The 25,812-nt window shown below is 40.0% G+C and overlaps 1 long non-coding RNA gene across 3 annotated transcripts in view; it reads left to right on the forward strand.

Annotated features, from left to right (window-relative positions):
• LOC133214516 (uncharacterized) overlaps positions 1 to 18,630 on the forward strand; it is a 68,417-nt gene extending 49,787 nt beyond the window's left edge. The window contains exons 5-6 of one of the 3 annotated variants that reach the window (XR_009726145.1): positions 2,557 to 2,624; positions 18,237 to 18,630. This is a non-coding gene — a long non-coding RNA (uncharacterized LOC133214516). Of the gene's footprint in view, positions 1 to 2,336; positions 2,462 to 2,556; positions 2,625 to 18,236 lie in introns of those variants that run through there. The other 2 variants (XR_009726144.1, XR_009726143.1) reach the window with 2 other exon arrangements.
• The last annotated feature ends 7,182 nt before the right edge of the window (positions 18,631 to 25,812 follow it).

Below are 25,812 nucleotides of genomic sequence, written 5' to 3' on the forward strand. Positions count from 1 at the left end.
ATTGCACACCTTGATTAGATCATGTTCGCATTTTTAGCCTACGTAGTCTTACCATGAGTGGTATGGAAATGATGGTCTTTAGATCTCCCATTTTAGAAAGCATTTTATTGCTATCAAAACAAATAATGAAACAGTTTATATAGTAAACTTCAAATGTAGTAGAGAAAGGAAGCCTTAAGACATAAGGATAGCTACCAATTCCACATATCCACTAATAATCTGCTTCTTAATTAGCTGTTAATATCAATGTACTTTTCTGATTAGGCTTTTAACTTGTGGGATTTCCTCCATTCCCAGGGTGGTTGCAGACTTCTGCATGATATATGAAGGCAGCACTGAATCTTCGGCTATGCTGTGTCTTCTCAGCTAAGTATATTTCTTAGACTAAGAAAACTTCCCATGGTAGTCAAAGGTATCTGGTTAGATCATGACAGAAAATCAGGTTTCTTCCTATGTAGTATGCAATTTAGTTCCCTTTCAGGATGTCAAGACTGCTACTTCTACTCTGAGTTTATATTGTACATTAAGGAATTGGGAAATACTCAGCTACATCTCTTTAGCACATTTTTATCTATCTTTTATGTTCCTGTTATGCAACTTAACTTATGGAGTGTACATTTGCATATGTAGTTCTCAACTTGCAGCTTCATCAGTGCCTGATAGTACCCAACACAAGGCTTCATAGTGATTAACAGCATTAATTAATACAGCTTCCAGGGGGTCTTGGACAAGACTCTCAAAATTATTTCAGCTGTTCCAAGGGCACAGTGAGAAGAACATGATTTTTAGATTTCATGTGCATGATATTCAAAGCTAAAATGAAGGAAATTGTGTACTAAAAATAGCTCTATGGTTAATATTGCAGCTGTGTTCAGACTGTATTGTCTGACTGGACCTGAACTACTATTTCAAGAAATTCACTATTACATGGCTTTTGTAGGCAGGAATAGGAAAGAAAGAAATATGTTCACTGAAATAGGAATTAATATAGGGTATCTTTTCTTCTTAGTTTTATTAGATGTTATATGTATTATAAAAATCCTCTAGGGGTCACCTGAAGTGGAATTTTCTGTTCCTTAATATCCTGCTGCAGGGTCCCTGGGCTCTGGCAGGAAAAAACTTGTCACAGAAGAGACACATTCATTAGAATTTCATATTTTATTGTCCTGAAGGAGCTGGACACTTTTCCCTTTAAGCAAGATCCCTTCATTGTTGCTGGGATGAATGCTATTTAATATTTTCATTAACATCAGAGAGAGTGGGATTGAGTGCACCCTCAGCAAGTTTGCCGATAACACTAAGCTGTGTGGTGTGGTTGATGCGCTGGAGGAAAGGAATGCCATCCAGAGGGACCTTGATAGGCTTAAGGAGTAGGCCCATGCAAACCCTATTAAGTTCAGCAAGGCGAAGTACAAGGTACTTTGTGTCAGGCCAATCCCAAACAGAGATACAGGCTGTGCGATGAATGGATTGAGAGAGAGAGGACTGAGAGATTGAGACAGGAAGAGGACTTGGGGGTATTTGTGGATGAAAAAACTAAATGCAAGCAGGAAATGTTCACTTGCAGCCCAGAAAGCCCACTGTATCCTGAGCTGCACCAAAAGAAGCATGGCCAGAAGGTTGAGGGAGGTGATTCTCCCCCTTTACTCTGCTCTGGTGAGATCCCACCTGGAGTACTTTATCCAGCTTTCAGGTCCCTAGCACAAGAAAGACATGGACCTGTTAGAGCAGGTCCAGAAGAGGGGCACAAAAATGATCAGAGGGCTGGAGTACCTCTCCTCCTATGTAGATAGGCTGAGAGAGTTGGGCTTGTTCAGCCTGGAGAAGAGAAGGCCCTGGAGGGACCATGTTGCTGCCTATCAATATAAAAAGGGGACTTGTAAGAAAGACAGAGAAAGAGTCTTTACCAGAGCTTGCATTGACAGGACAAGTGGCAACAATTTTAAATTATTTTTAAAAGGGTAGATCTAGATTGGACATAAGAAAGATTTTTTTTTTACAACGAGGGTGGTGAAGCCCCATGCATGAAGTGTTCCGAGTCAGCTTGGACAAGGCTCTGAGCAACTTGTTCTCATGAAAGATATCTCTTCCCATAACAGTGGGGTTGGACTAGATGATCTTTAAGGTTTCTTCCAACCCAAACTCCTTTGTGGAGTTTTGAAATGTTCCTTCTGCACAAGAACAGAGCAGAGCTCTGAGTTTTTTAAGAGCTCAAGCTTCTTCACTTATTTTTTTCATCTTACTTTATCTTCTTCCTGGGGACTGAAGAAACTCCCAAGGCTGTGTGTCCCCAGCATCTCATGCTCCTCTGCTAATGCCTTCTCTCGTCCCATCAGTTCAGCCAACAATAGCAAAGAAGCAAGGAGCAGAAAAAGTGAGGTTTAAGCTGAAACTCATGGCATAAGAACAGGAGCAAGTGTCGCACAGAGAAAAACTGCTTGAGAAGTTGGACTGACACAGGTTTGTGTAGGAAAAAATTACTGAATTGCCTAAGTAATGGGGAAGGGCACAGTACTTACTTGGTATTTTTTGTTGTTTGTGTTTTTTTTTTTTTAGCTATATTCACAAATATTTAGGCATAGCCAGCCAAGAGAATTGGGGACGGAAGGAAATAGAAATTAAAGGTAATTTTTCCCTTCTTCTTCCACTCCTTTAATGTATGTCACTTAAATCTGTGTGAAATTTTCAAATTTTTATCCTTCACTCACTTCTTCCCTGCCCTGATCACTCCCCTTGTTTTGCGTGGTAGGTTATATGGCAGAGCAGTGCCTCTCAACTCTTTCCCTTGAGTCTTGCTGCCTGTCTCTTGAGTATGAGACCCCTGGACTTCAATCCACATTGCACACATTGCTTTTTAAAAACTTCTCTGCAATTATAAAAAACGTTGATTTACAATTAGTAATTTTACTGTTAGCATGCAGCTTGAATTCCCATTCTCCATCTAAAAAAGTCAATTAAGCTGTCAGTTACCATTTCTCAGACAAAATGGCAGCAGTTCAATTTCTTCAGGTCTGGGGAATATGCAATAGCTGTAATTACTGGCTACAAGTGTTTACATCAGCCAGAGTACTATTAGCCTCCTTTAATTGCTGGTAGCAACTGAGTTTCCCCATTGCAGACAATTAATACAGTCTGTTCTCACCCCACAGCAGTCTGTGACCCGCTTTGAACTTTTTCATGGGCCATTAGGGGCCGTGTTTGTGAAACACAGAGACTGAAAGAAGTCAAAGTGGTATTATGGAAGAGAAAAGTAAATGCTTTGCAGTGTGATCATACATGGAGGTATCCCAAAATGCTGCAACACTTGACTTATTTTCACTAGCTAGAATTAGGACAGTCATAGAATCACAGAATCATAGAATGGTTTGGGTTTGAAAGGACCTTAAGATCATCTAATTCCAGCCACCCTACCAGGGGCAGGGATGCCTCACACTAGACCATGTTACCCAAGGCTCTATCCAACCTGGCCTTGAACACTGCCATGTTTGGGCAACCCATTCCAGTGTTTCGCTACCCTCACAGTAAAGAACTTCTTCCTTATATCTAACATGAACTTCCCCTGTTTAAGTTTGAACATGTTACCCTTGTTCTATCACTACAGTCCCTAATGAAAAGTCCCTCCTCAGCATCCTTATAGGCCACCTTCAGATAGTGGAAGGCTGCTATGAGGTCTCCACGCAGCCTTCTCTCCTCCAGGCTGAACAGCCCCAACTTTCTCAGCCTATCTTCATATGGGAGGGAAGTCCAAATAAGAGCTTCAAAATCTTCTCCCAAGGTATGAGTAGAGGACCCAGGACCATGTGTGTTGTGTCAGAACTTTGTTTTCCTCAGCTCTCACGCTAGCACCACCAATGGTTTTATTTGTACAGTACTCTGTGGTGAAATACATTGCTGCTGCTGCTATTTTTTTTTCCTTTTTTTTTTTTATGGACCCTGTTGTCTGAGCTGGGACACTTTGCAAATTGTGATGTAATTCAGAAATGAATGGGTAGCCAGTGGTTACAGTCGATGCAGTTGGAAGTTCTGATCCTGTCAACATGCATTTGACTTGTGCAAATATGCTGGTGGAGGGAGGGTGAAATAAAATTGCCTTTAACATTGTTTATTTCAGTCAGTTGACTGCTGTCTATGTGCTGTCCTCTGTACCACCTCAGCATCAGCAACACGCTAAGCTCCATCTCTTCTCTCCAAAATATGAAGTACTTCTGTTCACACTATATGGATGACATTTTTATCTGATGTAGGGCACATTCTAAAATTTTTCATTTACAATAATTTTGTTCTAAGAGCTGATATTGTACTGTGATTATTTCTTGCACTTAGATGCCATTTTGGGTGCCAATGGAGCTAATGGGAATATGCTGTGTGTTTTTTTAATGACTTTTCAGTGAATAGCTTCTTTTTGAATTAGCTTTGGTTTGCTAGGGTCTGTTCAAAAGTAATGCATGTAGAGGTAAAACAGCAATATCTGTGTTCATCTGTATCTTATCCTCTCAGAGGCAGAAATCAGTCTCTGCTGCTTAGTTCAAACCTTCGATAGTAATTCACCATAGACATATATGTAGCTTGATCTCTTATTTCTTTTCCGTCTCCGTCTAGCTTTGCATCTGCAAAAATACTTAATAATTTTCAAAAGAGTTGTTGGAAGTCTCCCTTGATTCCCTTCTACAGGTGAAAGAACTTAAAGATGACCTTGTCAGGCTGAAGTATCCTGGTGCTTCTATCAAAAAGCTCATCTGATGCAACAAAGTGACAGAGTCTTTTGGCTGTACACAGGGAGAAGCTTTTGCTTTTCTTGTGAGTGTATAAGGAATTATTGGTCCAGGCTTGAGAATCTGGCAAGGAAAATTCTATATTCTGGATAAATGTCAAAATATTAGCAAATCCCCATACAATGTACTGTAGATTCCTGGTTACTGTTGCTGGCTGCTACTGAAGCTCATTTTATTTCACTATGACCTAGAAATGGTTCCAGCAATAATCTAATACCTCCTCCTTCACCACACAAATCCAACCTGGAAGTCAAACCAAACTATTTCCTTTCTACAACAGTATATAGAGACTTTGGAAATCCCAAAGGTTTGAAATATTTTATACTCTTTTATGTAATGATCTATGATACAGGAATCAGATCCTGCATGGGAGACATCTCCAATGCAAATGAATTTTGAATTCAGAGAGTCATGGAATCATTGATCATAGAATCATAGAATAGTTAGGGTTGGAAAACCTTAAGATCATCTAGTTCTAAGCCCCTTGTCATGGGCAGGGACAACTCATACTAGACCATGTCACCCAAGGCTCTCTCCAACCTGGCCTTGAACACCGCCAGGGGTGGAGCATTCACAGCTTCCCTGGGCAACCTATTCCAGTGCCTCACCACCCTTACAGTAAAGAACTTCCTTATATCCAATCTAAATTTCCCCTGTTTAAGTTTGAATCCATTACCCCTTGTCCTGTCACTGCAGTCCCTAGTGAAGAGTCCCTCCCCAGCATCCCTATAGGCCCCCTTCAGATACTGGAAGGCTGCTATGAGGTCTCCACTCAGCCTTCTCTTTTCCAGGCTGAACAGCCACAACTTTCCCAGCCTGTCTTCATATGGGAGGTGCTCCAGTCCCCTGATCATCCTCATGGCCCTCCTCTGGACTTGTTCCAACAGTTCCATGTCCTTTTTAAGTTGAGGACACCAGAACTGCACACAATACTCCAAGTGAGGTCTCATGAGAGCAGAGGGGTAGGATCACCTCCTTCCACCTGCTGGTCATGCTCCTCTTGATGCAGCCCAGGATATGGTTGGCTTTCTGGGCTGCAAGCTCACACTGCCGGCTCATGTTCAGTTTCTCATTGACTGACACCCCCAAGTCCTTCCCTGCCCAGGCTGTGGCTGTGTCTGGGATTGCTCCGACGCAGGTGTAGGACTTTGCACTTGGCATGGTTAAAGTTCATGAGGTTGGCATCAGCCTACCTCACAAGCATGTCAAGGTCCCTCTGGATGGCATTCCTTCCCTCCAGCATATCAACTGAGCCACACAGCTTGGTGTCATCGACAGACTTGCTGAGGGCGCACTCAATCCCACTGTCCATGTCAGCGACAAAGATGTTGAAAAAGACCAGTCCCAACACTGATCCTTGAGGGAAACTGCTCGTTGCTGGTCTTCAGCCAGACATTGAGCCATTGACCACAACTCTTTGCGTGCGGCCATCCAGCCAGTTCTTTGTCCACCGAGTGGTCCACCTATCAAATTGATGTCTCTTCAATTTAGAGGCAAGAATGTCGTGCGACAGCGTTGAATGCCTTGCACAAGTCCAGGTAGATGACATCAATTGCTCTACCCCTGTCCATCAGTTCTGTAGCCCCATCATAGAAAGCCACCAAATTGGTTAGGCAGGATTTCCCCTTAGTGAAGCCATGCTGGCTGTCACCAAGCACCTTGTTGTTTTTCATGTGCCTTAGCATGCTTTCCAGGAGAATCTGCTCCAAGATTTTGCCAGGTGCAGAGCTGAGACTGACTGATCTGTAATTCCCTGGTCAACCATTTTCCCCTTCTTGAAAATGGGGGTTATATTTCCCTTTTTCCAGTCATTGGGAACTTCACCTGACTGCTACGATTTTTCAAATATGATGGACAGTGGCTTAGCAGCTTCATTTGCCAGCTCCTTCAGGACCCGCAGATGGATTTCATCAGTTCCCATGGACTTGTGTATGTTCAGGTTCTTAAGATGGTCTCGAACCAGATCCTCTCCTACAGTGGCCCCAAGGTCTTCATTCTCACAGTCCCTGTGTCTGCATTCCAAGACTTGGATGGTGTGGTTAGAGTCATATAAGCGTAGAATCACAGAATGGTTTGGGTTGGAACGGACCTTAAAGATCATCCAGTTCCAACCCCCCTGCCATGGGCAGGGACACCTTCCACTAGACCAGGTTGCTCAAATCAAAACCTCATTTAAGCTGGCCTAAACACTGCCAGGGATTGGGCAGCCACAGCTTCTCTGGGCGACTTGTGCCAGAGCCTCACCACCCTCATACTGTGAAGAATTTCTTCCCAATATCTAATCTGAATCTCCCCTCTTTCAGTTTGAAGCCATTACCCCCTGTCCTATCCCTAAATGCCCCTGTAAAAGTACCTCTCCAGGTTTTGTTGGCCCCCTTTAGAACTGGAAGGCTCATACAGGGTCTCCCCGGACCCTTGCCTTCTGCAGGCTGAACCAGCTCAACTCTCTCAGTCTGTCTTCATAGGACAGGGCTGGAGCACCTCTATGCACCTCATGCACAGAAGGCATGACCATTTTTGTGCCCTTCTGGACCTGCTCTGGTAGGTCCATATCTTTCTTTTGTTGGGAGCCTCAGAAGTTGAACACAGTCCTACAGGTTGGGGTTTCATGATAGTGGAGTAGAGGGGGAGAACGATCTCTCTCAGCCTGCTGGTCGTGCTTCTTTTGATGCAGTCCAGCATACAGTTGGGTCTGTTGGCTGGACTGCCAGCTAATCTTCTGGGACTGCATACAACATGGTGGTAGTAGATGTGTTTGTGTGCTTTTTCCCCACAGATACTGCTCTGTAATGGTCTAACTCCTCAACAGAACGTTACTCCATATAAACTTCATTTTGGTAGTTATTCTTAACTATGGCTTGGGACTGAACGTTAAATACATGCAAGGGAAATCATAGTGGTGGTAATATGCATATAGTAATATTCAAAGCACTGTATGTACTATACCTTTTCTCCTTTTGTTTTGGTAAACCACTATGAAAATAGGATCCTAAAAGGTTTGTTCTAACTTATTTAGTCTATGCCATCAGCTCTGCAAACCTTACCCTGAACATTCATTTGGGTAGGAGTCTGAAAACGGTCAGAATTGACAAGAAAAACAATACTACTTCACATATTTACACGGAGCTTGTCTAATTTTCAGTAGGGGTGCTTGGGTTTTCTTTGTCTTCACTCCCTTTTGACTTATACAAAACTACTTTAGATGTCTACATATGGGCATTTGGAACCCAAATTGAAAAGAATTTGACAAGTCTTTTCAGGGTGTACTACTCATATTTTTGTTTCATGTAAATCAAGATGCTGTGAATTATTATTGCTCATTTTTGCTTGATTTTTTGGTGTGTTTTGTTTCACTTGTGCCACTACCCAGCAGCATCTAATTAAAAACCGTGCTTAAATAGGAAAAGTATCTCTGATTCCCCTGAAAGGAATTCTGTGTTCTGAGACACCAGACAGTTTTGGAACCACAAGCGTTTATGCAGAATGAGATTTGAAAAGAATCCATTTGTACAAATAAGAGAAAACCTTCAAGTCTGAGAAATAAGTTTTATAAGAAAGTGGTTTAAAATCAATTGTTAAAAATAATACATTGTTCTAAAACTTTCATAAGAGTGAAAAGTTCGGATGGCTGCAATGCAAGTAGTTAAGATTAATATCTGACTAATTTTTCAGTGGTTCTGAACAGTAGGCATTTTTCCAGGTGGTCAATATAGCAGAGCTGGCATGTCTCTAATAAAAGGAAGTCATGAATAAATCTGAATAGCAGTTGTGGTAGAAGTCTAAAGAGCAGGAAGGATAAGGTTATTAATAGTTTCAGTTCACAGTTGAAAAACTTTGTAAATTGGACAAAGGATTTACTTTCCAATAATGGTTTATGTGCTAACAGTGATCATCTCTGTTCATATTTAAAAAAAAATGCCAAGAAGAACTTCAAAGTTATTGCACTTTTTTTTTTTTTTTTTCAGTAGCAGGTTCTATTATTTTATTAGAAACAAAGACTTCACCTCCCTTAGACTCCTGTCTGGATAAGACCTGGATCAGACAGATGAGTAATCCTCATTCATAGCAGTCTTGGTGTTGTGATTATAACAGCACACCTAAGTGCTCTACCATTCAAGATTAGATGAAAAAATTATTTATATAGATCTTCTAGTTCTATAATTTGTCAGTTCAAAAGGGATTTTATTGTTCCATTCCTGCTGAAAAACCTTTATGTAGGTGATAACAGTACATAAAGAAATTGGATTTAGCTTTCAAAGTAAGTTTCTTGGCTGCTGCTGAAAGGCATATGTAAATAATGAAGATTTTTTTTTTTTTGCTTTAAGAAGTTAACATGACATTTGTGTCATATATAATATGCTTTGTACCTAATTGTTTTGAATTTCATTCAACCATTCTCATGCTACGTGGCTTGTTGGCAGAGTTCAAGCAATGTGGTAAAACAATCATGTTCAATACCTAGGTACCAAAATTGGAGAAGTGCAGTCCATATTTCTTATGTTCAAGGATGGAAAAAAGTGTGTGGCATTATATATGAGGGTATCTTCTAGCAAGACTGTGGTTTGGCTTCTGCTTTCACCCTGTTGCTGGCTCAGTCTTCTGATTTTAAAATTTCATTTAAAAATAGGTTTTACTATATTTTAAGTAGGTTGTTTAAAGATGTTTTTACTTTGTGCCTGAACTTTTAGGTGGGCTTGTTTTATAATAATTTTACATTTTAGTTTCTCAGTATTTATTTTAGCTTGCGTACTATTAAGAATGCTGGTTTCCAACAGCCAGTCCAAGTTTCCGAAAGTGTTCAATAGTTTCATGTGACACAATTTTTGGGTGACCTATCCGAGACACTTTTTTCTCAGAAACATTCAGGACTCTTAGCTGCTATTGAAACCAAGTGTTAAGGAAGTGTGTTAAAAACAAGTGTGTCAGCTCAGAGGGGTTCCTTTAATGTGTAGCTAAGCACTAACCTACCCCATGTCCCACTCCTGACTGTGTGACATTGATTAAAAAGTCATGGTAATATTTGACTACTTATGCAGCTCCCAAGGGTTTGACCATACATCATTAGATCATCTCAGCAAATATGGAAGACTCATTTGTTTGTTCCTCATCCTTTTGTTTTTATGTGTGCACATACTCACACCTGCATGCTTATCTAGTAGAGATCAGCAGACATTGGACTATTAACTGCTACTTAAGATTATGGAACAGTCACTTGCTTTAAAAATTCATTGCCAGTGGAAGTAAGGAATGTGCCAACATTGGGGACTTTTAAATCTAAATTTAGAAGCTACTTATTTCATTCACCATTTTTTAAATATTTGTTTTGGGTCTAGCCTGTGGCTTGGCAGTTGTATGTGGCATGCTTCAGTGTGAGGAAATCAAATTTCAGAAAGACTAAAATTTACTGGATCCCCAGAATTCCATTTAAGAACTGGATTTGGGTTCTAATTTAGGATCCTCAGCTTGCTCCTTGCTTTGATTGCACTGAGCCCATGAAAGCCTGAGGTCTGGGGACAGCCCTGCAGAGTGGGCTCTCTAGGGAGAACCTTTCTCCACTGAAGTAAACAGTGCACTTCCAGAGTGTGCTAATCCTCACCTGTGGTCGTTCTTAATAGCACATTGAGTATGTAGCTTGCTCTTGGGTAACTTGGACTGATTATCCAAAAGAAAGAGGAGGGAGGAGAAGGGTGGAAAACTACCTTCTGGCTGGTTCAGAAACAACTGAACCGTCATACATCAACCTTCTTGTGAGAAGCTGCTGTATTAGGAAAATTGATGTGGAAAAGGGACACTCTAAAACTAAATACAAAGGCTATGTTAATGAGCTATTACAGGAAACATGACAGTGATTACAGAAAGGCAAGATATTTAATAGTTAAATGTTTCTGAGTAACACTAAATAGCAGTACTAAACCTCCTGCCTATTTCTTCATATATACTTATGATGCTATATACAGTAATATGCATGATGTTAGATTTAACTTTAAAGGCAGGTAACATGCAACATATCTGGACCAATATTACTATTATAAATATTGAAATTTTAATGTAGTGCTAACTGGCATAAGCTGTTCTTCTGCTGACTTTTCTTTTAATCTCCTTTTCTCCTAGCCCTTAAGAAATCAGCTATATGACTGACTGTATATGTAACCTGTATGTATACACCAGGTTATATGCTCTGTCTGAGGCTTTCTTGAGCAGCTGCAATAAGATGGTGTTACAGCTGTTTGAATACTGTAATCAGTCCCTAGTATATTTAGCTGTCCAGTGAAGATAAGTTAGAGTTCATGGGTGAGTAGCACAATGGTGTCCATACATCATGGCAGAAGCCAAAATAGCCCAACAAATAGTAGCCATTTTCAGAGTTTCAAAATGATGTCATGTTTTTTGTATTTTGTACAATGTACATTGTAAAATTTTGTACAATGCTTTTGTAATGTTTAGCACATGTTCTGTGATCAGCTGCATCCACATCAGAGCGTGTCGTTGGCTAGGAGGAAGTACATGCTTGTTTTCATTAGGCTTTGAAATGGTTTGTTCCTGACATGCTGTCAGGTTTTAATACAAAGTATTAGTCAGCTGTCCCGGAACGCACTGATCTCTTAGGTGATAACAGGACATCTGGAGGGAGAATATCTGAGCAAGAGGCAGGTGCTATTTAGCTGATGCAGCAGGATTTTACTAGTCAATAGAAACCTTGACACACTTTCCTCCTGGGCTGCTGGGTTACAGCCTTGCTGCTGGATACTACCAGATAACATAATTCTTGGCTGTAACTGGAGATAACAGAAAGAAATCTGTTTGATAAAATCCAGGAGGAACTCGGTGCCTGAAGGGGAGGGGAGCATACAACCACCTAGGTGACTTTAACAACAATTCTTTAAAACCAAAAGCTCCATAAAGTAGGGAGGCATGATTATCACTTTGTGTCAATCTGTAATATTTAAAGGTGTGGAATGAATTGCTTGATATTTTTCACCGAGTACACATTCATGCACTCCTGGAATTATTTTTATGACTTTTCTTAAAAATCCCCACTCTTTAATAGCTGTGGTTTTCTAAAGAAAATCATACTGAAAATTGAACTGACAGGTCTTCAGTCTGTTCCTGAAGTCATCACCCATGTTCCAGAGGGAATTTCTACAGTTTGGCCAAACATTAGACATTAAATATTTAATGGAGAGGAGAAGCAATTCAGAAATACTTGGAAATGGCCTTGTACCTTATAGCAATTATGATCTCCCTGAGCTACCCTTAAACAAAGAGCTTTGTTCTTTTAAAGCAATTACCAGAAATTTAAAAAAAAAATAAAACCAAGAGAAAAAAAACAATGCAACACACAGAGCAAACCTTCTAATGCCAGTAAACTTCAAAAGGGCACATTTTCCTCCAGAAAGTGGTTTCTGTCATAGGCACTATATGAGTAGCTGATTATCCTACATGTGATTCATGTTACAAAAGGAATAGCCCTTACTCAAGCAGTTTTCTTGAACTTAGAAAGAATATTTTTCTCTCTCATTAGCAGTAGCCCAGGAAAAATAAAACAATACCTTAGCATCATTTGTTTCTTCTGAAGTGGAAAACATTGTAGGTGCTTTTCTTGTCCACTGGATATGTATCTTGTACCTTGTTTAAATGCTGTGACTTGAACAGTGATGGTTATGTTTGCATATGCAAAAAAGCTGAGAGTTTTATAGGTGAGGCCACCTTAGGTGTTTTCCTTATTTTCTGTTCCTCCTATTCTGTATGCTATAGACTACATTTTTGAACCTGTAGCTATTTAGGGCTTCACAACATTGACTGGAATACAAGTACTCTAAAGCCTTTTCTTAAATGTCAATAACTTTCAAGGACAGATAAGCACTAGGGTATGTGATTAATTTCCTAAGAGTTTCTTTACGCTCCAAAGTTAACACAGAAGAAGGTTCTGTGCTGAGTTGGCTGAAGGTTAGTAGGGCATTGGTGATAAGACAGTTGCAGGCAATACATCTAGTTAGTTAGTGTAATCATCCCATGAAGGTGAATGGTAGCTCAGCACTCTTTCAAAGCAAGTGAAATCCGTATAAAGTTTCCTCAAGCTAGGACAAACATAGAATCATAGAATAGTCAGGGTTGGAAAGGACCTTAAGATCATCTAGTTCCCACCCCCCTGCCATGGGCCCGGACACCTCACACTAAACCATGTCACCCAAGGCTCTCTCCAACCTGGACTTGAACACCACCAGGGATGGAGCATTCACAACCTCCTTGGGCAACCCATTCCAGTGCCTCACCACCCTAACAGTAAAGAACTTTTTCCTTATATCCAATCTAAACTTTCCCTGTTTAAGTTTGAACCCTTTACCCCTTGTCCTGTCACTGCAGTCCCTAGTGAAGAGTCCCTCCCCAGCATCCCTATAGGCCCCCTTCAGATACTGGAAGGCTGCTATGAGGACTCCATGCAACCTTCTCTTCTCCAGGCTGAACAGCCCCAACTTTCTCAGCCTGTCTTCATATGGGAGGTGCTCCAGTCCCCTGATCATCCTCGTGGCCCTCCTCTGGACTTGTTCCAACAGTTCCATGTCCTTTTTATGTTGAGGACACCAGAACTGCACACAATACTCCAAGTGAGGTCTCATGAGAGCAGAGTAGAGGGGCAGGATCACCTCCTTCCACCTGCTGGTCATGCTCCTCTTGATGCAGCCCAGGATATGGTTGGCTTTCTGGGCTGCAAGCTCACACTGCCGGCTCATGTTCAGTTTCTCATTGACTGACACCCCCAAGTCCTTCCCTGCCCAGGCTGTGGCTGTGTCTGGGATTGCTCCGACGCAGGTGTAGGACTTTGCACTTGGCATGGTTAAAGTTCATGAGGTTGGCATCAGCCTACCTCACAAGCATGTCAAGGTCCCTCTGGATGGCATTCCTTCCCTCCAGCATATCAACTGAGCCACACAGCTTGGTGTCATCGACAGACTTGCTGAGGGCGCACTCAATCCCACTGTCCATGTCAGCGACGAAGATGTTGAAAAAGACCAGTCCCAACACTGATCCTTGAGGGAAACTGCTCGTTGCTGGTCTTCAGCCAGACATTGAGCCATTGACCACAACTCTTTGCGTGCGGCCATCCAGCCAGTTCTTTGTCCACCGAGTGGTCCACCTATCAAATTGATGTCTCTCCAATTTAGAGACAAGAATGTCATGCGACAGCGTTGAATGCCTTGCACAAGTCCAGGTAGATGACATCAATTGCTCTACCCCTGTCCATCAGTTCTGTAGCCCCATCATAGAAAGCCACCAAATTGGTTAGGCAGGATTTCCCCTTAGTAAAGCCATGCTGGCTGTCACCAAGCACCTTGTTGTTTTTCATGTGCCTTAGCATGCTTTCCAGGAGAATCTGCTCCAAGATTTTGCCAGGCGCAGAGCTGAGACTGATCTGTAATTCCCTCGTCAATCCATTTTCCCCTTCTTGAAAATGGGGGTTATATTTCCCTTTTTCCAGTCATTGGGAACTTCACCTGACTGCTATGATTTTCAAATATGATGGACAGTGGCTTAGCAGCTTCATTTGCCAGCTGCTTCAGGAGCTGCAGATGGATTTCATCAGTTCCCATGGACTTGTGTATGTTCAGGTTCTTAAGATGGTCTCGAACCAGATCCTCTCCTACAGTGGGCCCAAGGTCTTCCTTCTCACAGTCCCTGTGTCTGCATTCCAAGACTTGGGTGGTGTGGTCAGAGCATCAGGCACTCTATTGAAGTATAAGCTGTTCAACCATATGGAGCGTCAGGCTCACAGGCCTATGACTGCAGATAAATTGGATTATCTTAGAGTCAGTTTCTTCTCTGGTAATAACCAATTTTTTCTCAGGCAGACCATGGTCTTAATTTCTGAATGATGCAGACAGTCCTGGACATCTTTTAAAGCACCAAGCACTTTGCATGTTAAAATTTTTAGTGCTCAAATTCTGCCAGTGCATATCACCCTTTGGATCTGTTTTTGCTTCCTAGGAACTCGTTTCTCACCTCTTGTTTTTGGCATTTTCTGGGAGCAATCTAGGAGTATCAAGTATCTCCTGCATCCAGTCATGACTACCATCTTGGTTTCTCTCTTGGTGTTCCTTTCTTCAAGAAGGAACATTAGTCCATGCTGTTCTGTCAGACCCATTTCCAGTCTTCTTCCTTTGATGCTGATTTCACCTGTCACTCAAAACCCCCATGTACCTTCTCCTCTTGTTACACAAGGAAATCAGCAAAGTTTGCTGTAGCTGCAGAATATACAGAGCAAGCTTTGGCATATTCACGCTATCACTGAACCCAGGAGGCCAGGCTACAAATAGGGTAGGAAGCTGTTCTTTGATATGTACTGTGTGATACAGAATAAAACCAGAAGCCTGGTCTGAAACATTCATGAGCTTAGACTAAGACAAGAGTCACCTGGCCTTTAGAGAAATGGAAAGGTGGGAATAAGGAACACAGAATAAGCTAGCCATGAGATGCTACTGGTCACTCCAAACAGCAGTGGTAGCAACACACATGTTGTCTGCCTCTTTATAAAGTTTTGACAATGTTGTGAGGAGAGAGCATTTGGAAGGAACATGTCTAAAGGCTTGCAAAGGTAATTAGTGGATGTTTATAGGTTGTTCCCCTAACATGAAGGTTAAAGCTCTGAAAATCAGCTCCAAGGACAAGTATTGACTTCTGGTAGTGAATAAAGGATGAAAAAGGAACAGGCTGTAAATCTACCTAGGGTGAAATCAGCAACAGCTGAAACAGCAGAAAAAGGAGTGTCAGTTGAGAGAAGCAAAGGGGAAGTGTAAATAGTTGAAGCTAAGAAAGCAATCATTGCACCTGTTGTCTGAATAGCCATTACAAGAGGTTTTTCATTCAGTCAGGAAAGACAGAGCTGAAGGAGGAGTTTGGAGGTCAAGTACAGTTAAATCTGTACTTGAATTTGTGCCTATGTATCTTTGCAAGATCAGGACGTCAATGGTTTCTATACGAAACAGATTGTTAATCTTGGTCAAATTACACAGCTGATCACTGAAGTTCCATTAGTAAATTAAAATTATTCAGTTTGGCTTATGTTGGTAGATGTAGGGGTATATATTTTGTTTTATTCAAATCTCGATGTTTCTAAAGTTACATTCAATTGACATTCCATATGTATCCAGAATGTTGTGTTATTGAGAGCCAAAAAGATCAACTCTACTTTAGGTAGGGATGGATGGGTTGTTATTCAGGCTTGCTAAATAATCTTGTTCATTGTTTCATTGTAAAAAAGTTACTTGTTTTCAAATGATTTGGATCAGGTTTATATAACCAAGCATAAATCATTATGTAGAAGGATTAACTTTAACAGTGTTGATAGTGCAATTCTGAATTCAATCCTTATATGACAACATTATCTCCATATTGTTATCATTTTTGCATATTTTCTACCCTGCTTAGTGCTCCTTCTCATTTCTTTGAAGATGAGAAACCTGTTCTACAATTAAATGTCAGGCATGCTGATAAGAGGTATACATAATCATATAGAGAACAGAAGAAAAGATAGAGACAAAAGTGAGGAAAAGCCAGGCATAAAAAAAGAGACATGTTGTGAGACTGTGCAATTGATTGCAGGGGAAACCCATCTTCTCCTTCACCATTATGATCTCTTAGCCTGGATTTTGTAAGGTGGCTTAGTGGACTAAATTTGAACTGTCTGCTTCTTTGAGAGCAAGGAAGAAACTTTGACTGGAGCAGTGACTTTACCTGTAAAATAGACTCATCCACCTTCTGGGGATTTAGTAAAGGGAAACTGTATTGATTATGACGTTTACAGTCAGAATGCTCCTTAAGACTTCAACGCTGACAGTTTACCTGTAAGTGACTACCAAACTACATTTTGCTTAAAATCGTCTGCAGGAAGACAGCAGTATTATTATTGCGTATACACCTTCCTGCATCAGCACCAAGGACTCATCTTACCATTGCAAGGTAAACTGGAGAGAGACTGTAAACTTCAAAAGTAATACGTATTCCTGAGCAATACCCTTTTTAAATGAGCCCTATGAAATATTACACTATTCATGTTGCAAAAAGGTATGGTAACATTATTGGAATGGCTGAGCTGTGATGCAATTGTTCTCACAGTGCATAGATATGGTATTATGCAAGTTGTATATGAATCCAAAAGGGAGACAGTGAATCCAAATTAAGAAAACAGAAGCAAATGAAGAGCTTTCCAAAAAGCATTTCAGTGGTATTCACAAAGAACTTTTCCCAGAAATGCTGGCTTGTTACTTCTGTGAGGGAGCAATAGTACCTTCCCATAGAATGTTGCTGGCACAGCATTAATATATGCTGATCTTTTAATGGTATGTACAGTATATTACATCTTCATTTTTAAAAACTGTTATGCCTACTGAGGGAAAGGGTCAGGACAAGTAAAAAATGAGATATTGGTGATTTTCTATTATACCTGTAAGCGTGCTTTGAAGCAAAGCACTTATACACTTTCATCACTTCCTTATAATAAAAATAAAAACAAAAACATTTCTACTTCAAACTTGCCAGAAAAAAATGTGGAGAATAAGTGCTCTCATCAGTTTAAAACATGAATATATCTCAGTGATATATCTCAGTGATCATGGCAGGAAATGTAAGACCAGGTCATTGATCTATAAAAGTAACGGTTAACTTCCTCAGGTAGAAGAGAATGGGTTTCCTGGAGTGGATGAAAGGAAGGTGTTTGGTCTGGGTCTGACAGGGATGGAGTTAATTTTCTTCATAGCAGCACATATGGTGTTGTGTTTTGGACCTGTGATAACACATCAGTGCTCTGACTATTGCTGAGCATTATGCAGCACCAAGGCTTTTTCTTTTTCCCACTTTGGTCCTCTAGGGAATAGTCTGGGGATGGGGAAAGTAGTTGAGAGAGGACATAGCTGGGACAGCTGACCCCAACTGACTAAAGGGCTATTCCATGCTATATAACATAATGCTCAACGATAAGGAGGCTTTATGGGAGGTAGCCATTGCTTTGAGACTGGCTGAGCATTGGTCTAGTTGTGGGAGGTCTTGAGTGATTGATTGGCTTTGCCTAATATTTCCCCCCCTTTATCTTTCTTTTTCTTATTAAACTGTCCTTATCTTGCCCCATAAGTTCCATTGCTTTTGGTGTTGCTGTTCTCTCCCCTGACCTGCTGGGTGTCTGAAGTATTATTTAAAGCAGCTGTACTCCATGATCTTATATGTCCTGAATGCAAAAATGGAGCCTTCCAGGAGACACCACTTTTGTCTTTATGCAAAAGGTGAAATTTGTCAGGAGCATCATGTCAGTAACTGTCAGTTACCTAACTGAATAAAACCTTTCAGGTATGGATAGGCTGTATGTGTTCCTTTCAGAAATGAGTTATATTAGACAGTTTCCCTACTGCCTTGCTAGCTCTCACTTGTGAATTTCAGCTTGTCCAACTGTATGCATGACATATTCCATTTACACAGGCTCTGGAGCCATCTTTGTAACTCGAATATCAACTTGGATTCCCAGGGTGGATTACAACATGCCTGTCACATGCTTTTATGTTCTTACTTTCCTGTAGCCGAGAAGTGGGTGCAGCATGGTGCTTTGTTCTGTCACGTGTAAAATGTCAGCATATTTCAAGATATAGGCCATGTCTAGCTCATGCTTTATGTATATTATTCAGAATTATTCAGTGTATGATTCAGCTTGCCCAATTGTTGAAGACAATTAGCCGTCCAAAAAGCCTACCTCAAAAAAAACCCAGGGAAGGCAAAGTTAAATAAGTTATTATAAGATCATATGCAACCTTTTAAGGCTCTCTTCTGGATCAACTTCGAACTAAAGCAAATTAAATATGGTTTTGTTTTGGTTTTGTTTTTTTTTTATGCAGAGTTACTGGACCTGTCATGACAACTAACTCTGAATTTGTTAATATTTTATGGTCAAATTCTCAGCATTAGGTTGGATTTCTTTCTGACTTTAACATCACACTGAATCACAGTTCTGTCATTTTTGGACCCCTGAACCTGGGACTTCTGTTCTATAGCAAAAATGAGGCAATACTCATTACACCCCTGTTTAAGAAAAAAAATATTTTTAACAGAGCCATTAAAAAAGTGAACTACTTTTATGGAAAAAGCTATCAAACAGTTTATATGTTATAAAGAAGCAGAAAGATTACATGGTGCCTGCATGTTCCATATGTAATAATCTGGCTCTTCAGAAAAAACCACACAACCACTGGAGTTTTTTATGCTTAAATTACTATGTTCTGTGAATACTAGAAATAATAAGTTTTCTAATAACATTTTCAGTACCCTATTTTGACTCAGCCATGGTGAGCTTTAACACTTTTGCTATATTTTAAAATCAGAAAATCAAACAAACCCCTTATTTAATTTGCATTTTGCCACTGATTCGCAATTCTGGAAAGCGCATTAACCTGCATTCTGTGCCATGCCTGTCATCAGAGTACTTACACTTTAACTCAGTTCTAGTCACAAGCTTTTTGTAGATTATCTAACAGGAGTTTTTCAGATACTCTGTAACAAACAGCCTTGTTTCTGGCATTAAGCGCATAATCCACGAAAAGAATTACTTGGGTATGGAACTGGATAAATGGACTTTGTATGGAAGGTAAAACAAATGTGATATTAATAAACATGAAGTATTGTTTGTTGTCCAATGTTTGAGGTATTCTGGGAACATAAATACTATTTCATATTTGCAAAGTACAAACATAATTCAGCATGCCAGCAGAGTGCCCAGCATGTCCAAGTTCTTTATTTACAGAATCTAACAGTATGTAACAGTAAGACAGTTGCAACCTCAAAACCAGAAGTGAATTTGATTTTGATCTCCAAATTAAAATTTTCCAATTGACAGTGTCATTTTGGATAGAAAGCTACTTGCTGACTAACAGAACCTTGTCCTCTGTGAGAAACAGATCACTTCTCCTCCCATAGGAGCTGCCATGGCTCACCTGGACTGATGTGTATAATGCTCCCTGATGCAACTGGCCAGAACCAAACTTCCACTGTAGTGCTTTCTCTTTGTACACTTCTCATGTCCAATTGTCAATCCTGTCCTGAAGCAAACCTTGTGTTTTTGAAGGTTCTTCAGTGAGATTTCCTTTTCTATTTACATCTGAAGATTACCAGGCAATGAATTACCTTGCCGCCTTCTGTGTTATATCTAGGAATGGTCAGCTAGTGTTTGGCCAAGGACTATTCCAACTAGTTCATGTTCCACCATAAACTCTGAAGCTTATACTTTTGTTCTTCAAATTTAATGTTCTTCAATTTAACACAAAATATAAAGTAGTATTTTATTAACATATTCTTTATGAGGTCTGCCTCTGAAAAGACTATGGTCTGTGGGAAAAGCTGAATTGCTCAAGATGTTACCCCAGTCCTTTCAGGAGCTTGCCTGAAATGGATTTTTTCTACTTATGTAAAGCCCCAGAAACAAGATGTGTTACTCTGATAGCATTCAGTAACATCCAGTTTCCTCTTATGCCTGTGACTCTGTACCTGGCCTTTACGAAGGCCTGTTTCTATATTCTGAAAACTTATAAATACTCTTTGTTAGGAAGAAATAAAGGTAATGATAGTCAAAATAGTGTAAGTAATATGTAAAGATAATTATAGGGAATGTCTGCATCTATAAAATATACACCAATAATGTAAGCATCTCCTGACTTCATACAAAACATTTGTTACTTTTATTTTAACATTAGGATTTCAGTCCTCTTATTTTTAGCAAATTTAATGTTCATTTGTCTTTTTGAAAGAACTTTTTTTGCATCCCTTAGAACTGTCCATGATTTAACATTTGAATCCAAACTAACCTTTGTGAATGTGCTCGTTACTTTGCTAAAGTACAGAACCTGAACAGGCAGAATTTCAAGAACTTGGCAATGATCAGGATAGTGGTGGGTGTTAGAAGGAAAAAACCTGCTCCCCTTGAAGCTGATGGTATAACAGAACACACCAAACAAGACAATTCTGTTATGGGAAACAGAGTTTGGAATGACCTCTTTATCTGACAAAGACATTTTATGAGCTTGTGTAAATATGTGCTGGTGAGAAGGACTTGCAGGTTGTGAGAGACTGATCTGAAATCAGACTCCACTGTCCATTGTCTCAAAGATTAGTACAAGAAGTTGAGATGGGACTCCACCGCCCATTATCTCAGAGATGGGTGGGAGAAGTTGAGGTAAGACTCTTCCATCCATTGCTTAGAAGAAGGGAGTGAGGAGCTGAACTGGAACTCCACCTGAATTGGAACTCCCATTGCCTGAGGGACGAATGAGAAAGAGCTAAGACTCTTCCATCCATTACCTCGAGGACTGGTGTGAGGAATTGCTGTCCATTATCCCAAGAATTGCTGCAGACACCTGTGTGTGTGCGGATGTGCAGCTGCCACAAGACCAGAAAAACTGGTACACCAGGAAGAACACAGGTACTCCCCCCAGCTCACAATAAAAGGGGGAGTAAAACATTGCCAAAATGGGGACATTCAAGGGGACCCCAGAAGGACGCTTCTACAAGGACACCCACTGCTGATGGACTCCTGGAGGACCCTCTGATCTGATACCATGAGACTATGAACCCTGAAGAACTCCCATCACCACCGACAACTACAACGGATCCTTGGGACACCGCTGGATCCACAGTGGTGACTCTCTTCCTCTGCACCCTGAATTCTTGCTTCATTTTCTACCTTTTCTCCAATCTGTCGTATCGCTATCCCCTTTATTACAACAATTTTCCTTTTTTATAATAACTGTCTTTTTTGCAATTTGTAATAAACAAACTGTCAGATTACAGTACTTGACCTCGTTTGTGTCTTAATTTCACTCTTGGGATCATGAATTGAAACAGGGTCCAACCCTGGGGTTTTTCTCCAATCAGACCCTGACACAAGTCTGATGACCTTGTCACATTTTATCTCAGCTCATGTTATGTTGGAGCATCCCTTGATCTCAGTTTAGTGAAATGTCTTTCCTGTAATCATAGAATCGTAGAATAGTTAGGGTCGGAAAGGACCTTAAGATCATCAAATTCCAACCCCCCTGCCATGGGCAGGGACACCTCGCTCTAAACCATATCACCCAAGGCCTCGTCATAATCATACTATCCAGTCATGCTTAATGAGCTTTGAAGAATGTTAAGGATTCACCATTGTCCACCTATCTGGGGTAGAAACATTTTCTGGGACAGTAGAAACTTTAGGGAGCTATTTCCTGTAAATCCTAAGTAATCTTTTTTCAAAACTGAAGAGCCCTTATCTCATTTTGTATGAAGCTATCCTATTCACATTCACATCCTATTCACCAAGCTTTCTCTCTGTTTTTACTTACATTTTACTTATATTATGTGCTTCCTTAGAGCCATTGTGACAGGTGTTCAAGAAGTGGGTACACTTGTTTTCTTAGTGGCATAAGGAGGTTTTCTGTTTCCGTTTCTAATAGTCTCCTAAATGATCTTGAGCAGTGTGGAGCAGGGAGATGCAGTTTTCAGTTTACTTCAAAATTTCTATTCCTGAGTCATAGTAATAATTTAGAACCTTTCATCTTTATCTAGAAATGCTTTTTCTCATATGCAGTACTTCACACTTATCAACCCTGAATTCCGTCTTCCTTTTTTATCTCTAGCCTCTCAGTACAGTGGGAGCCTCTGCAGTCCATCACAGTCAGTTTTTAACTATCCTGAGTAAGTTTGTATCAATCACTGGGAAACACTGTCACTTTCCTATTCATCTTGTTCAAGGCATTCAGCAAAACTGAACCCTAAATATAGGAAAACGCGCTTTGTAATTGAACACTGAACTATTTTTGGTCAAGAGCATTTACTGTTGAATCTACAACTTATTGGAAGTCAGCTGTTTTGGAATACAGAGATACAGTATCACAGAGTATACTCAGATCCTTTCCCTTCCTGGATCTTTTCGACTATGGGAGCAGAACTGGAACAGAGTTATGTCTGCTGATCGGGAAATGCATTGAGATTTCTCTTACAGGCTTAGATTCTAATTTCATTTCTAATTTGGAATGCCTCCCAGTGCTCTGCAAGGCCTGTGTAAATGAGTAGAAGGTAAGTCTTTAAAATAATAAACCAAATTAGAGATTTAATAGTCCAAGATGTTAACTTTGAAATGATGGCTGTGATTTCTCCTTAGAGGCATTGCATGGGAGATTGTCTGCATCACAATGAGAAGGAAATTGCTAAGGATACTCAGTGCATTCCTGGAAGCTTTAATGAATACTTAGCTGACTTGACCTTCAAACTGGACCAAACCAGTCTCTGCAGGAGCCCTTCACCCAGATAATTAATGATTTGTAGCTGTGGCTGGAATACAGTGAATATGTTTCATAGCTGAGGAAGGCCACAGAGGTGTCTGTCATGAGACTGTGATTTTTGTTCCTGCAACATCCTCATTCCAGGCAAGTTTTGTTGTTTGGGTGTTTTGTTTGTGGTTTTTTGTTTTGTTTTGTTTCATTCTTTTTATAAAGGCAAGTCTCTCCCCTAAGGCATAATTTGCACACCAAGCAAGCCCAAGTCTGATGGTGTATTCAAGCGCATCTGCATAATCATGTATGCTGTAGTTGAACATGTCCTCCTGATCTGAATCATGGACTGTGAAAATCAATGACACCTCAGAGATCAGAACTCCCAAGTTCCCAGCTCGCAGCCGTATGCTTGTGTTGTTCAACCAGTCATCAAACTGTACAAGGAGATCAGGAACTCATGGTTTTGTGTACGACACAGTGATGAATTTGTGAGACAGAAAGGAGGTCTCCATTAGGGCTTTTGTAGCATGAATGTGCTTTTCAGGCAAACAAGAAGACTGGCCCTTTGCTATGTTATTGGTTGCACTGTGGAGTGATCTGAAATCAACCAGCTGGATTGCTTTTGAACGCAGCTAAACTAGAAGGTATGTTTCAGAAGTGAATATAACATGTTCCAGCTATTAATAATTGCTTAGTTGTTTTATCTGATGTAAAATCCCTGAAATAGATATAGTGTTGAGTACTCAGCATCAGCTATTTCACATTACAGGTCTGTTTCTGTTACGCTGCACTACTTATATAGACATACACCTACTGCTCAAAACTTTAAAGGAGCTGTTATGGAACTGGTCTATTGTACAAGTATCTTTCTGGCTTTTGGAGTGATTTGAAGAGAACAGAGAGAAATTAGGACTGATTTTAACAGAAATGAGCCAATCTGCATAGACTGCTTTTTCAGTGAAATGGACTACTGGACACTTGCTACAGATATGCACTGAAATTCCTCTTCAGAGTAGATAAAGACACTATAACTACTGTTAAAAATGTCAGTGAGTTAAGTCTGAAATAAGATGGAAGGTCAGTGAAAGTCATATCTCTGGTCACTAGCACTTTATATTGTTTCTCCTTCCTCCTCCCCCCTAACCCTACCTTTCTTACCTACTTTTTGAAATACATTCAGAATGTATTTTTAAATTTAGCTTTGAAGGACTGTGAAATATGATTTTGGTAGTTGACTGAACCACATGTTTCCTCTGTGACTTGGTCACTCATCTGTGAAATAAGAATGTTTCTTTATAAAAGTGTCATGAAGATAAATTTATTTAATTTATTGTGAAGCTATCAGATGTAGAGCCCCTGGGTAGGCTGTTCCACTCATCTGCTACATCTTCACTAGGAGATCTGTTTTCTGTTGATTTTCCTCTGCTAATATTAAGCAGCTACCTTTTCTGTGTCTGACAGTATAGCTTACCCTAATTCAAATAATGTAAAAATTTATCTTGTTTATTCATTTGCCAGGTGGCCTTGTATATCTTGTACCATTTCATTCTGTGTGGATATTGCTTTAATGAGTTTCTATTTTCTTTGCTGTCTGCCTGAATTTCTTTAATGAAATGACATGTCTGACACAACTGACATGTTGTCCTTGACTGATCAATGAATCTGAGGACTAGAGATACAATTGAGATATTATAATAGTAATAGAGATATAATGTATAATACACTAAGGACTGGATTTTCCAGTTGAAGGCCTCACTTTGCATCCAGGTGTTTTTCTGAATGCTTCACATACTCTGAACTACACAGGAACAGACTTTTCCTAGTCTTGCTTTTTACTGGGCTCATTGATCTGGTTAGAGTCTACTTTGCAGATGGCTGAATCAGCAAAACTGGAAGTACAGCAAACTACATAGACCTTGAGTTCGTTTTGCCACCAGAGGAGTCATAAAGTGCTGTTTTGTCTCCTGTCAGAATGGCAGTTTGAAATCTGTATTCAGACTATTTTAAGGCTGACACTGGTATGCATGCTAGCTCGCCTCCCTTTATCAGCCCAAAAGAAACTGCAGATTGTCTTTGTGTGAAACAAAAGCAAGAAAGCACCATAAACAGGTTCTGTAGGAAGATTCTGTGTAAGCAATAGGAAAGTGACAGGAAAAGGGGAAGTGTAAAGCAATTTCAAACATATAATTTAGCACCTTTATGGGGGTATATAACCGTGTGTACCAGGACACTGTAGCAAAAGAGATGTCTGTGGAGATTGAGAACAGAATAAACCCAACTCCTTCCCTCCCAAATGACATGCAGAAACAAAACCAATATTTCCTATATTTAACGTTTAAGGTCTCTCTTAATGTTTATTTGGTAACTTAATTTTATTTTTCACACCTATTTTTAGCACCTATTAAGTCACACTTAGTCGCTTGGTATTAACAAGTTATGTTGCAAATAAGTCAGCTATTTGCTAACAGAACTCCAAATTGATCACTGTGTTTGTTAAGTCTTACATTTTCATATTAAGTTAAATACTACTATGAAGAAAATTAGGGTTTTTTTTTAATTTCTAGAACTAAGAACATTTTTTAAGCAAAGAAATACTTAAATGGAAAAGTAAAAAACGTATAGTTGAAAATATTTTGTGTCTTTATAACTATATGTATTTGCAGAGTTCTAGGTCTACACTTCTTCCATAGTTTCTTTGGAATATTTTATGATTGTGTTATCTGCCTCCCACAGTAGATATTTTGGGACTTCAGCTGTCCTCT

Source organism: Neopsephotus bourkii, unplaced genomic scaffold, assembly GCF_033783945.1.
Source record: "Neopsephotus bourkii isolate Nb327-2 ecotype Australia unplaced genomic scaffold, CSIRO-AGI_Nbou_v1 NB_894, whole genome shotgun sequence".
NCBI classification, from domain to species: Eukaryota; Metazoa; Chordata; class Aves; order Psittaciformes; family Psittacidae; genus Neopsephotus; species Neopsephotus bourkii.